At 37.9% G+C, this 13,073-nt stretch overlaps 1 long non-coding RNA gene across 12 annotated transcripts in view; it reads left to right on the top strand.

The window, feature by feature from the left end:
* LOC140330974 (uncharacterized) overlaps positions 1-10,450 on the top strand; it is a 240,975-nt gene extending 230,525 nt beyond the window's left edge. For 10 of the 12 annotated variants that reach the window (XR_011920836.1, XR_011920837.1, XR_011920838.1 and 7 more), the window contains 3 exons: positions 1,636-1,883; positions 8,399-8,568; positions 8,890-10,450. This is a non-coding gene — a long non-coding RNA (uncharacterized lncRNA). Of the gene's footprint in view, positions 1-1,635; positions 1,884-3,228; positions 3,308-8,398; positions 8,569-8,889 lie in introns of all 12 variants that reach the window. The other 2 variants (XR_011920828.1, XR_011920831.1) reach the window with 2 other exon arrangements.
* Positions 10,451-13,073: the final 2,623 nt, after the last annotated feature.

Below are 13,073 nucleotides of genomic sequence, written 5' to 3'. Positions count from 1 at the left end.
TCATAGCTGGAATGCAAATGTTCCCATATCCCAGGCACAGGATTATTAATAATATCTTTTATCTACAGTATCTGGTTTGCTTTATAAAACACTCTATACATAAAAAAATCGGTGGATTCTGCAGACTGGAGAAAAAGTTAGAATTGGGATCTAACTTAAACATACATACATTTCTTAAACCTTCAGAAGTATAGGAAAAACTTCAACAAGTGAATACCAAAATGTATCCCTCCTCCCAACATAGAGCTCTATTCATAAAACAGGGAATCAGACATTCCCTAGTGGGAATCTTCCAGGCCTATGTGTTTCAATGGCAGTAATCGATTACCGTCAGGGAGAGGCGGCACAAAAAGACAATCGGTGCGCATAAGCATGCAAGAAGTAATTAGACAGGAGGAAGACCAGTGTGTGCAGAACGATGAGTTATCATTGTGCAATCACAAGTACAAGTACAAAGTAGTGGATAGCACTATAGCCTTTGCAGCACTAGATCCCAGGTTCAAATTTCACTTAGGCCACTATCTCGAAAAAGTTTGCATGTTCTTCCTGTGTCTGTGGGTTTCCTCCGGGTACTCTGCATGTTTTTGGGATGTGGCAAGAAAATCAGTTAGGTTAATAGCTTTCCCTCAAAATTGTCCTTAGACTGGGGTAATTATATATAACTATGACCAGGGGTGTAGTGGGGTGGGCAGGGGTGGGAACGTTCCCTCATTGTTTTCAGGAATGGGCACACGTGTCCACTCTTATTTTGCAAATAATTTTTTGGTGGTCTGCGGCTGTATCGGTCAGGAGAAGGGACTAATTGTGAGCCCCTTTGTGGGAAAGTTAGTGATATGACACTAGACTTTTGTACAGGCTGCTATATGATAGCAAGTACATAAAAAAATGGAAAAAAATAGCCAGTACATTACCATTTTTGTGCTATAGGGCAGAACAGTGTAAATCTAGGGACTGGAAAAGTCTAAGCATGCCCTGAATTATAAACATGGTAAAATCTACATTTTGCACTTCTATCACTGTTCTACAGCTGCACGGTTCTTATAGTGTACAATCCTCCCATTTGACATCCTTTTTACATGTTTTAAATATATAATAAGCTATGTTTTGAAGATGCAGTTCAGTTTTTCCTACATTTCTTTTTTTATATTGTATTTTATTTTTAAGCTTCTGTATATCTTCAACCTTACTCAGTTCACATGATGAAGCCACTTAAAAGTCAAATACCTTCACAGCCTATTAGCTGCAAGAGTAAGATACTGATGGACATAGTGTGCTAGAGAGTTTCAACCATTTCTGTGAAAAGCCATCAATTTTTCAGCAGCTCCTGTGAAAAATGTTGATGACATGATGTTACTGGTTGCACAGACTTGAGGATCCTATTCATGTCTGTGTCTTGACGTGAAACTGTGTCTTGACGTGAAACTGTCATATGATGTCTTAGGTATTTCCATGAATGTTCAGACCAACATTTGAGTCAGTAACCTTAAACTTCATACTGTACAGTCACAGTGATATAACTATGAGTGTGTACTAAGGTGTAATAAATTGGGCTGGAAGGAATAGAAAACTTGCTGTCTGGAAGTGTTCTCTAATGTTATGCCTTATCTGCTAACCTTTCAAACTGATGTCTTTCAGATCTTAAGGGAAACGAGAGAATGAAAGTGAACATGTGTTGTTTGGAGGGTAGACGGGTGCTTGTGATGCACTAATGACCTGTGGAAGACAAGGGGGATATGAGGGAACGAGAGAGCAACTACAGCTGGCTGTCTACAAAGAAAAATAATAATGACCGAGGAACAATAAGAGGAAAGCATAGCACAGAAAAGACATATGTGATCTGTGTACCTCAGGAGCCACATATAAAACATGGAACTTGAAAACAGGTCTGGATATTTTTGTCTACTTTATTTTATTTTGATGGTGTTCTGCCTAGGTCATGGAAAGAATAATAATTTATAGAAATCATATAAACAATGAATGGAAACAACAAGGACATGAATCATTTTTGTTGTTTCTACTAGTATGTTTTTCATTTTACTTTTTTGTTACACATAAAATACATAGCTTTTAAACAATCCTACAATGTTACATATATTATCTGCATTATGTGCCACAATTATTATTAGTGCATGGAATATAGTCATGGTAGATGACATATGGGAAAATCTCAGAATTGGTGCTACCTTCTTGTATGTTCTCAATAGGCTCCAACACTCAGTGCCAGATATAGAGCAAATACAATATTTTAAATATAAGAAAAAGGAAGAGAACCCCCAAACATTGTAAGGATCTATAATGCCCAATGTTTTGTTGTATGGACAACATAAGAAAAATGAACCAAATTTTTTTAGCCTGCCACTGAGACAGCTCAAGGGACACTATCATCAATGTCTTAAATTTTTGATATAAGCACTGGTTTGCCCATTTATTTAATTCCTGAGAATTAAAAGAGAACGTCCATGGGGCTTATTTATAAAGAACCAGACAGGCCTGGTTGGCATGTTACAATTTACTAAACAGCATTTACAACTTTGAAAAAAGAGCACAGCATAGGCTTCAATGGAGAATAATGGTATTGGCATTAAAGACCCCAATCAACTCTTTGGCCTTGTTCCCTACTTTTAAAAAGTTGTGATTGTAGCTGCAATGTAAGTTTATGGCTGCTCGTTGCCACTTTTAAAACTGGCTATCAAGGATGGAAGAAGTGGTGATCAGTTACTTCATTCATGTGAGTGGAGCTTCTCAATGCCAAGTTAGGTTAATTATGAAACAGTAATCAATCACTGATCCCCACCACCAAAAAACAAATTGGCCATTTAAAAAGTGTCAATCCCAATAAACAGTAAACCAACTGAAATCTTATCACCACTTACTGATAAATAGGCTCCTATGTCTATAAATACAATACATTTAACTTTAGATCTATTAGTCAATGGCATAAAACAAAATAATGGTCAATTTAGTAACCAATTTTGCACTTCTAAAATGAAGGCAGGCATTTGGATGCCATGATAAATACGATTTCCTAGTCTGTAAGTCCCTTGCGTTTTAGGTTGCAGGTAAGTCTTTAAATACTTTTTACCTAAATACTATAATTTGTACTCAAAATTTCCTCAAAAAGGAAATGAGAAAGATATTGTACATTTTTTGTTTTAGATTTATGATATTTAAGAAATTGAATTATTAATGCTGTTCTTTTTATCATTCCTAAAATATCACGGATAAAAGTGCAGCTGTCTGCTAACATAGACAACAACTATATATTGAGCAAAGGAATTAAAGATCACAGATTGACAGGAACCACAAGGTAGTTTTTCATATATTAATAGCAATGCATGATTTATTAAAAGACAGTCCTAATATTATATCTGAAAGGCAGGGGATAATAATATCAGTACATGACATTACCCCTATCATTTATCATATTATCAGCCAGACTTACCCCTAAAACTAACTAGTCTGAGAAAAACAAATCTGCAAATTTAAAAAAAAAAACATCAAAAGTCAAATAAACATTGCAACAATGCAATAACTCGATTGGATTTGGAAATGCAATGCCATATTGTACAAACAGCAATGTTATTTCCTATTTTTCTGACAGCCTAACACGAATATTTATGTCTTCTGTAAGCTCGGATATGGTTAGGTGCCTTAGGCTTGGAATACAACTGACCTCATAATGTCAGAAGCTGAAGGTCTAGGGATTTAAACCAGATTTTTCCTACATGTGTTTCATTACTGTAGGTGTTGGAAAGAGTTGGAAAGAGTTCCTGGTGTTGAGGTCTTAGCTCTATATAAAAATTCTACTGAGACATCTATTTAAGACCTCAGTGCTTGTTGAGTGCACAAACATACATCAACTACAACTATAATGTATTTGTAGTTTGTTTTTATAGCTCCATAGATGTATTTTTAAAAAATACAGTAAATACCCAACAACCAACGATTGGTTATGTTAACAAACTTTACATTATCAAATATTATGGTAAGAAGATATTCTAAATAGAGGATATGAGAGTTTATTCTTATCTTAACAAAAGTGCCAATAAGGACATACTCATGTTATCTACCACAATTGGGGAAGAAAAAGAAGTATTCATTTGGTTGTTGTGGGGTATTATAATACTTTTTTAAATCACCTATAAAGAAATACACAACACACAATAGAAAAGTTTTCTCTTTGTTGTGATTGTCAAGATACTTTTTTTGCTTTGCTTGACATCATAAAACACATGAACGTGTAGACCTAACTTCAAAAACTGAAGATTTGCTTTGTTATAGGGCAGAGGTCCCCAACCCCCGGGCCGGTGAACCCACCAGCGGGGTCAGGAGAAGGACCCAGCTTGGGGGGGGAGCACCGGCCAGAGCCATGGACCACGTCTCCCAGAGACATCACAGGCTCTGGGCTGGTTCTGGCATCATGACATCACTCTGGGGGGAAGTTTCTTCCCCTTTGAAAGACACACGGCTCCCCGCAAATGCGCGGTCCGCAGTCTGTGCATTTAGTGGTTCTTAACCTGCAAAAGTTTGGGGACCACCGGTATAGGGAACACTTAGGGGTCTATTTATGATGGGTAGCAGATATCACTGTTACCTGTTACACTGAGATTTGCATAAAGGTTGAGCTGCAGTGTACATCCACACAATGCTCCATACAGTGTACTCTTCTCCAGGCCCTGCTCGGGGGGGGCACCGGCCAGAGCATGTTCAAAGGGCCAGATAAAAAAGCTAAATGGGTCGTATATGGCCCGAGGGCTGTAGTTTGCCCATGCCTGGTTTAAGGCATTACTGTTCTTCAGGGCTAGCCTAAAAGAATTTGGCACTATTGTGCTGCTCAATGTTCCACTTTTTGAAAGCTTTAAAATGCAGAAACAAAACCCTGCCTCCATCAGGAAGCCTACCTCCACACAGAGTCACAGTACAGAACATAGCTTGGTAAGTCAATAAAAGTGGAAAAGATCTGCTGCAAGAAAACTACTAATAAAACCAATGAACAGTCCCAGACCTTTTGCCTGCCTTTTGGGCACAAACTAAATTTTATTTCTTGTTAGGGTCTTTTTTGGTTGTCACCAGAAGTGGAGATGCAGGAAAATGCTTTATTGGTGTCCCCTGTGCAATCATGTAAAAAGGGGTTTTGCCTTTTTCATTTCCTGTTGTGTTTCTGGGACAGATTTAAGGTAAATCTCCCTGTATGGACACATATAAAAAATCAGAGCATATTCAAAATCTTCATGGTTTTCAATGGTGTCATACTCATACTGCCTTACTTTTGGGATATTTTGTTATACTTCAATAACTGGACCAATACACACACACACACACAAGCAAGGCAACCTAATCATTTCATACCCAAACTAAAAAAAAGGGTTTTGGTTGGAGATAATCCTTAAGTAATATACCATATTTTCTGGCGTATAAGACGACTTTTTAACCCCGAAAAATCTGTGCCAAAGTCGGAGGTCGTCTTATACGCCGGGTACCGGTACTTCCCTGCAGCTTGCTTCACGTCCGGCGTTCCCACGAGTCGAGTCCCTGCGAGTCCTCCTGTGCAAGCTGCACAGGAGAATGGGAGTGGAGAGCCTGGATTGGCTCTCCACTAGAACACGCCCATTCATTAAGAAGGAACCCGCCCATTCATTCCTTAGAGGAGTGTGGAGCATAGTAGGCTCCTCCTGTATCCCTCCTCCAAATACTAGTACTGTACTGTTCCTTCTGCCTCTCAGTTCTCGCACAATAGCGAGATCTGACAGGCAGAAGGAACAGTACAATACTGGGCGTATAACACGACCCCCAACTGATTGGTTAGAGTGGTGGGTCGTCTTATACGCCCAGTCGCCTTATACGCCGGAAAATACGGTAATTACCTGGTTCTGCTACAACTGACCTGAAGCACGTCAATACGGATATTTAATAGAGTGGACATATGGAGGTGGAAAGCGAGCTACTACATGAGAGCTATAAGCTCAAAGGGGCCCCATGTCAGTTCTGCACAGGGGCCCACTTTGGCTACATCCACCACTAGATTTTAGGTATTTATTGTTTTCATTTCTATGGATATATTTCTTTAAAAACATCTCTATTATGTTAACTGGGAATAAATTGACTCCTGTTCACATGTTTGGGAGTTACATCATTTGGGCCTGATCAGTCAAGATGGCTGAATATTCTCAGCATTGAAGGGGACCGGGTGAGGATGCAGACCCTGGTACGAAGAGATGAATTTAAATAAAAATTGCGATCAGGCAGAAAGTGCTTATTTTATTGCAAAAGTGGCATTGCCTGTCCCTTCTGTAATAAAGAACCTGTCTGCTCACATTGTATTTTATATTTTTAGGTTTACTTCTGCTTTAACTTGATGTCATTAGGAGCATTATTGCAGCTGAAGTTTCCTGACTTTGGCTCCAGTGTAAGAATAATTTTTTTTTTGCCCTACAGTTTTGGTACAAATGAGGTTTAGAACTTTTTTTTTTGTATGTGGGAAAGCTTTTTAAATGGTTCTTAAAGGTTATCTTTTAAATGATCTGTTTACACTTGTTCTCTCCACAGCCTTTTTATGTTTTTACCCAAAGCACATATGTGACCTGGTTCTCTATAGCTAAAACTGTTAGTTATAGCTTTGTGTATCTGTATATCTCAGTAGTTCTGTCCAGCAAAGCCCTGAACCTTCTTGCACGCCATATATCTAAGAAAGTCTGTGTACACCTGGGACTTTGTATGGAGGTTAGATGATTTGCTGGTGGCACATTACTGTGTTAAACTTTCTAAGCAGAAGGTCATTCCCGCTAGCAGTGCCCTCCTGACCAGACATACCAAAATAAACAATTCTTTGCATGAGAAATATTTCACCAAATAGGTTTAAATCCCAACTTGTTTAAAGAACTCAAGAAGACAAAAGATAAACAGACACACACTTGGCAAGTGCAAATGGAGCCTTCAGGATTCTGTACAAATATTCATGCCTTTCATCTGATGTGGATCAAGGCATTTTGAATTGTTATCACCCGGTTCTATCTGCAACATAATAAATGGCATTGAATGTCCATATGAACTTTGTGAGAACCCGATCATTGTGTATTTTAGAAATGCTGCAGTGCATGCCCCAGATAAGCTTGATTTAAGCAATATGAAAATCAGCAGTTGTCGAGGCACCTGTCACTGGCCCACTAAATTGTTTTCATATCAGATCATAGCTCAAGTTGCCTTATAGTCTTGATTTTAAAGATTAAAATCCATATAGTTGGATTGTAAAATGCAAGCCTGCAGTACAGTATATATGTTTTATTTAAACTGCATATCATAGCTTTCTGCGGGGAATTCTGCATAAATGGAAGACATTTTTATATCAAACACTTTATGGAAGCTGTTGGATGATATGCACCGGTCATATACTGTAATTTGCAGTAACTTATTTGAAATTTTGAGAAAAACACACACACACTGGGAAAGAGCCTGAATTCCTCTGAAAAATAAAACGAAGGAAGAATGTAAACCTTATTTTTGTTGGCAAAGCGAAGTGAAATGTAAATAATTTAAACTGGATAGAATTTACATATCTCAATGATATTTGCATAGGAATTTAAAAGAGCGGCTCACATGCTACTTGAGATGGCAATTTTCATTCTTCTGCATTGCAAGTGCTGATATTTAAGAAGTAGAGTCAAAAACCATTTACAGTCAATTTCCAGTGGTATCCATCTATAAACACAGAGCTTTTAGGTAATCAGATACCTATAATAAAGACTTTAAAAAAGTGAACACAGTCCCAGATTTCACCCCGTGAGCTTAAATGTATAGTTAAAGATGCAGAGCATGTGTCATTATTTTTTAACTTGTTCTTACAGGTTTGGGACCACATTCAGCAAGTTTGTAATTTTTTTGTTGTGGAATGCTTATAAATACAGATGGAGGCCTTTAATATTATTTAAAGTTAAATTGGCATGTATTCAAATAAATACTCTAAAGAAATACATATAAGAAAGTTTTTACCTGCCAAAGGATTTGTATTTCTGCTCAACCAGAGGAATACACAGCTGGGGAGACTGCACAGTCTGCAGACCTAAATTATCTCCTACAGTGGACCTAAACTCAAAATTTTTAACTTTATTTTTTTTTTTATATGAAGTAAAAATCTGTTTTTATTTTTTAAGTGCAACACCCTTTAAAAAAAAAAAGAGGGGGCAGCACCTTTCCTTGTGGATTTGATCGCCGCAATGATCAAGGCTGATTGGGAGTGCAGAGGCTCCTGGAATACATAAGTCACACATCCCAGGGGGCGTTTGGCTGCTCCTTTTGTGCTTTTTAGGCATGGGAAGAAGGGGAATATTCTTCACTAAGGTGAAAGAGATGCCGATCTTACACAAGCACAGTGAGATCAGCTCTCTTTTTTTCCCCTTTACAGTGAGCTACGTCACCTGATCTCAAGCCTGTGCAGTGTGAGATCGGGTAAGGTAGCAAGAAAACCAAAGAAGACCGTGCCTGGTGCTTCCTCTGCGCTGGGAAGAAGAAGAATTCCAGGACAGTGCAGAAACGGATCAAGGAAAGGTCCAGCGCCATTGATGTATCTGCATGGTAAATGTGACTTTTGTTTGCTCCAGTTTCGCTTTAAGTAATACAACTAGGCCCTGTCCCTATGCCCAGCCTTTAAATGGATACTAAAAGAAGAACACTACACTGGTGAGCTTAGCTCTCAGACTCTTCTCTCTGATCACCATGTGATGTATTATCATGAGCAATGCAGTATTATCAGCTTGTTGTTTGTTATCACCTTAACATTGCTACACAACTGACTGGTTCCCTGCACTGCATATATCTCCTACAGGTAAATATACTTGCACAAGTTGATTTTGGAGTTCAGCTTTAAAGTGATTGTGTTCTTTCTTTTCATTTCAGGTTGACAAACATTTAAATGGAACCCCTAACAAACTGCTAAATACAGTACATGGTTGGAATAGATATATGTTTACTGTTTTGCCTGCCAAAGGAATTGTAATTTGGCTGGCTGTTCTTGTAATGTACATTTTTATTCAGTTGTCAGTAGGATCGTTCCACTCTTTTCTGGTTTAGATTACTACAGCTGCTGTCAGCTTGCTGCTTACGAAGCAGAGATAATGATGCTCATTCACTGTCAAATTAGGAAGCTGGAAGAAGAGAGGTGATATAAGAAGCTGCATTCCAAAACTTGGACAATGTTTTCCTTGAAGAAACTCTGTCATCACCCCATTCATTATGACAAAAATTAACAATAATCTATAGTATACTGCAGGGGACCAGACAGCTAACACATGTGGAAGTATTACATGTTTTCAAGTGACAGAGATTCTTTTAGGCACTGGCATTCTCTGTATTTGTGATCTGCCTGTATGTTATAGTCATCGTTATTTCAGTAAAGGGACATTTTATAGCGGTAAAGGTCTATTCTGTCAAAACTGTTGTCTGTAATTCATTTCATTCCAAAAAAGACACTAATTATGGTCACTGAGGCTGGTAATAGATGTGTGCAGAGTGTGCCGAACTGTCTGGGAACCTAGTCATTACATTATGAAGGGCAGCAAATGACCCCAGTGGGCTGATCTCAGCCAATTTAGCCACATCCTCATGAGCAAAGTTGACCTTAAAGTGGACCAAAGCTCAGAAATATAATTTTCTGATATATTATACATAACTTTTAGAAATGTAAAATATGCCTAAGCAGTAACATGAAAGGTTTTCTGTTTGACTCGTGTTCCTCCTAAGAAAAAACAATGTGTTTCCTGTGCTAGATATTTCATGCCTTTTGCTCAGGCATGAGCAAATTACGGCCCATAGGGCTTTTAAATCTGGCCCGCTTTTACATGTAATTTGTATCAGTTCATACAAACACTTTCCATTCATCTGCTACTGGCCCGGCCCATCTGTCAAATTTTAAAACTCATTGTGGCCCCTAAGCCAAAAAATTTTCCCACCGCTGCTTTTGTCTTATTTTTAGGGGGACAGCTTCCGTAGCTTAGGTCCTTTTCAAATCATTTATCTATGTCCTTGTGACACTGTTCTTCATTCTGGACGTGGAGCAGGGGGTACCATTGTCCCCCCAGACCACAAAATCCTTGGGCGTAGTAATAATTTTTAGTCTCTGTTTTTTAGGCTTTGCCTTCAAAATGCTACCTGTATTGTACAGTATTCCTTTTTCAATTCATTCTGTTTGTATCTCTTGTAGGCTCCTGGAAACTTAATAGATGAATAAGTAAAACTTCCAACCAACATACTAACAACTTGGAAAAAATTCATAATTAACAATTACATCAAACCAGTAAAACCAATTGGCAAATTGCTAATGTTATCCAAGCAAACACTGTAGTTATATTTATGTCAGAAAGTAAAATCACTTTATCTTAATCTGATTGCTCTCTGTTTGCCTCTTGTGTCTTAGTATGTTCTTACTGCTGTTAAATAAAGCTTACTATTATAAATCTTATCATGTTTTTTAGTATAAATTAATGCAGAGTAAGAATGCTTTTTGCAATAGTCTGTCTTTTTTCAAGATAACCTGAAACATATCCTTTATACCTAATAAGAGTCCTCTTAAAAAATGAAACTACCTGCAGATCCTGTCAAGTCATCGAGCTGCCATAATTGTACAAACTGGGTCTGGGGAGGTATGTCTTTTGCACAGAGCAAAATTTGGGTCAGAACAACCAGATCACTGATAGAAAGATAGTGGGGTTGGCCAAATACCTAAATAACAAATAAAAAGCCCCTAACAAGAACACCATATTCCATATATTAACATTTATTTCATGGCTTACTTTTCCCTTTGATGGGATTGTGACTATACATTTTTCTTTTAGAGCAACTAATAAACACTGCCTACCAAAAACTTTCTTTTTAATCATAGCTACATGTAAAAAGCATGTGTAAATTAAACCCCCAGGACATAATTTGATAAAAGCATCACTGAATGTAAAGTTGAAATAATTTTAGCTTTTCAATAATAATTAAAATGCAATAAACAGTAAAAGACACTTTTAGAGATGTTATTTGCTCATTTCTTTTCACGAGGCAGACAAGGTCTGTAAAAACGTCTACAGCTTGCTAGATGCAGGCATGTTCTCAGTGAAAAAACAGGGCAAAGTTTCCATGATCTATGTGCAGATTATTTGTCTGAAGAGTGAATTGACGCCTGTTTAGATTAGCTCAGTGAAAGTCCAGTACTTCTTTTGTTGTCCAAGGAGAGTAACATTAGCTAGTACATTTAGAAGACTGAACTATATCAGCAAGCAAGGAATTTCCACATAGCATAGGATGTGCAATATAATCTCTCCGGATGGACCACCCCTGGGCAACCAGATTACAGTCAATTGCAGCTATGTTGGTGGCACAGCTAACTTTTCAGGAGGTTCAGATATGAATCAGTATTGGTCTCTTTCAGGCTGCCTTTTTCACAGCTATGCCCTTTCCTTAGAGTCAAATCATTAAGGGATTTGGTTTCTTAAAATATCCACTGAATATACTGATCTGCCAGCAGCTTTATTAAAATACAGCTTTTAACGGTGAGAAAATACAATGACGATCAAAATAAAACAGTGGAGATGCTCAAGGAAATATTACATTATTCTATCATTTGTGTTGTTAACTGTTTTTATTATTGTCAATTTAACTAGCAAAACACAGCTCCATGGATTATATCATTTGCAGTTAAAATCACATAACACATATATTCGGATTCTCATTCAGTTTGTTTGATGTGTTTTGCACTAAGCTTCATTTCTGAAAGTGACTAAAACAAGAAATGGCTGCAATAACTGGGGTACATATTCAATGGTTACATTCTTCTATTGACTAGTTTACCAACCAATAGGAGTATGCCTGCTGTGTACATAGTATCCATCTCATATGTACCCTGGCAACCATCCATAAAACTTATGTTTACTGGCTTTTTATTAAACATAGCGAGCATCCTTTAGATAGTGGTTTTGTTGTTCACTGAAATACAAACACAACACATATGAATACAGAAAATATTATAAAAGAATATTGTACACATGTGTGCAGTGCTTTAGGGCTTCAGACAAATGTCAGAAAACAGATTGGGCAGTTGACAGCAAAGTGACAATGGATCTGCTTGTATGTACCAGGCCTAAGTCTGCTTTCAGACTGTTGTAATGCAATATTTCCAGCATTTTTAAGTGCGGTATAGGTGTGCAGTGCAGGACATTGGCCAAGATTAGTCCCTGTGCAGAATTAATGTAGGAGGGGGGTCCCTGCCCTTCACGCCCATGCCGTTCCCTTTACGCCCCGTCTGCCCCAACACCAGCTTCACCCCTACATCCTGCCCACCATTACACCCCAATGCCCCCACTGACTGACACAGAAGCACAGCTGCAGATCTGGGTTGGTAGAATGAATTGACAGAAATGTCAATTAGTACGCATTTCAAGATCCCTCAGCTGTGATGCAAGCAGTGGCTGGCTCCTGGGAGTAGTTATATAGATTTTTAAAATGCTTTGATTGGTGGATTTTATTTTGAAGAAGTGGCATCCTTAGGCAGGTGACATTTGCCCTTGGTAACACCACAATTAAGATTTGGGCTTTGTGATTACAAAAAAACACAATAAATTAAATAAAATGGAGAGGAAAATAAGGAGTTATTATTATTATTATTATTATTAAACAGGATTTATATAGCAGTTAAAATATGATGAATGTCTTCCACCCAGGCAATGCAGTGGCCTCTATTACACTTGCAGTTTCTAATCCACACTGTGAGTAAGTGATTTCAAGACTACAAGACTGAACGTAAAGCTCGATTTCATCTTTAGGAATAACATGTCTACTCTTATAATCTTGACAGGTTAGCCTTTGTAGTGTCATAATTGTGTTTACTGAGCACAGGTTTGCCTTAAGATGCAGACAAAATCTCCCTCTTCATGCTCAGCTTCATAGTGTTTATTCAAAATAACACAGCTGGCTTCTATTTTCTTTAGAAACAACTGAGTGGTTTGCAGGATCTACTGAAATTTTGGTTTGGATTGTGAAAATGCTGAAAAGACTGCCTTCGCCTATTTGTCTGTGGGTATATTATCCAAAACAGAAATATT

This window comes from Pyxicephalus adspersus, chromosome 5 (genome assembly GCF_032062135.1).
Source record: "Pyxicephalus adspersus chromosome 5, UCB_Pads_2.0, whole genome shotgun sequence".
NCBI lineage: Eukaryota > Metazoa > Chordata > Amphibia > Anura > Pyxicephalidae > Pyxicephalus > Pyxicephalus adspersus.
Note: the sequence above shows the minus strand (reverse complement) of the source record. Positions and strands in the feature narration are given on the sequence as shown.